We start from the raw sequence: 2,246 nt of genomic DNA on the forward strand, positions 1-2,246 counted from the left end.
ATTAACTGGGCGGGCTGTGGCCCGTCTAGCCCAGGCCAGATATCCAGCCCAGATACAAATTTTTTCCAGATGAAAATGGCTAGCCCAGCTATACGTCTTTTTGAGGAATACCCAGGCAAGGTCAACTTGTTATTCTCCGCCCCACTGGGCTGCAAATCTTTCATAGGAGGGATGCATTAGAAAATGGGCTTTAAAAAATAATAAATGGGATGTAATTATAAAAACTAGGCAGTAACTATAAAAAAGTGCACCAAACACGAAATTAGTTTATAAAATATTATTTATAGATTTTGAAAATCTTAAATTTTCATTGTTGGGTGCACAATGTTTCGTTGGATTTTTACGTAATACAAATTTATATTTAATCTGACTAGAAATTTCGGGATACAAATATTTCGGATCCCATCAAAATGTGGGAAATTTTATTGAATTCTGTCTTCAACGGTTGGTTGAAATTATTAATCGTTGTCCTAGCTAGAAAATGGGATGTACTTTTAACAAACTGTCAATGGGTTGTTGTAAATTCCATTAGAATTCAAGAATGGGTTGTACATTCTTACAAACACAAATGGGCTATAAGTTCTCTGCCACACACTTGTGGGCCTACTAAGTGACGTGTCCCCTAAAAAAATAAGTTGACGCGTATGCAAGGCTTTGTCAACTTATTATACTCAACACACGGTTCTAGCAGCAGTGGCCGTTGGATGTCTATCCAACGGATGTCGTGCTTCTTCTTCAATCTCGGATATTCTTAGCTTCGACCGCCTAAAAAATGATTCCTCCCCCTGACATCTGGGGCGCACCGTTTCGGAGGCTGACCTATGGGCCTGCTAAGTTGGAGCATACCAAGGGCTTTGTCAACTTAGTCAATAATAAACGATTCTAGCTTCAGTGACCGTATGATGTCCATCCAACGGCTGTAGTGCTTCTTCAACCTCTGGTCTTCTTGGTCCGGCCGCCCAAAGCAGCGCCGGTCGTGCCGCCTGCTCCTGCCTCCCATGGCCGGCTATGCTGCCGCGGAGGCCTCACCGCCCCCATACTATTCCCACCACTGGCCAGGCCATCCATCCACTCACCCACACCCCCTGTTATTCTGCGGCGATGGCAGCCTCACACCGCAGCCGAACCAGTGAACCCTCATACTCCTCTCCGCGCAAGCTTCCACTGCTGCGTCTTCCCCGGCTTCGCGTCGTCCCCTTCCTAGGCCTCACCGTCGTCCACCGCCCTGGTGCTCTGGGTGCGGCGTGGTCAACATGGTCAACGACCGACTTCCATCGGAAGAGTACTGTATGTGGAGAGGCTGATAGCTGGGTCCACGGCGGCCGCAAGGAAGTGCCTCCTTATTACATGCAAAATGATTATTCCTCCACCTGACAGCAGGCACCCACCGGACGGGCCACCTTATTTCGCGAAAAAAAATTCCCCCCTAACTGTTGGGACCCACCAGCTACACCTTCACACGCAAGGAAGTGCGTCCGGGCAAAAAAAACAATTCGCCCCCCTGACTGCTGGGACCCACCAGCTACATCTTCGCACGCAAGGAAGTGCGTCCGGGCAAAAAAACATTCACCCCCCTGACTGCTGGGACCCACCAGCTACATCTTCGCAGGCAAGGAAGTGCCTGACAATCGGGACCCACCTGGTCGAAGCGTACGTAGCATTGTCATTCTGCGAACATGTACGTACATATATACTGGTGGATGTAGAGGCACGCACGTGTAGTAGTAGAGGCGCGCACGTAGCATGTACACATACGTACAGCGGCCAGGGTGCAAGAAAGAAAATACGGCCACGTATGTGTACATACGGGGGGGTCTCGAATGCCTACTCGCGCATATATACGTACGACCAGGGCTCGTGTACATTGGCTGGGTCAGAACAGAGAAACAGCGTCGTCGTCGTGTTCATGGGGAGGCAACGGAATGCGTCGTGTTCATCGAGAGGCAACGGAATGCGTGGTCGTGTTCATCGGGAGGGCTTGGACGGAACAGGCGATGGAAATGAGGCCTGGCGTACCGCAGAATGGAGGAAACGGCCTTGTGTTCCACCGGCCACGTTCGAAACGGGATCCTGTTCATCGGGAGGGGTTTGGCATACAACAAAACGGAGAAAACGGACCTCCTACAGTCGAAACGGGGGTCCTGTTGATCGGGAGGGGTGTGGCATACCGCAACACGGAGGAAACGGACCTCCTAAGGTCGAAACGGGGGTCCTGTTGATCGGGAGGGGTGTGGCATACCACAAAA

The sequence above is a fragment of the Triticum aestivum genome, chromosome 2B (genome assembly GCF_018294505.1).
Source record: "Triticum aestivum cultivar Chinese Spring chromosome 2B, IWGSC CS RefSeq v2.1, whole genome shotgun sequence".
Taxonomy (NCBI): domain Eukaryota; kingdom Viridiplantae; phylum Streptophyta; class Magnoliopsida; order Poales; family Poaceae; genus Triticum; species Triticum aestivum.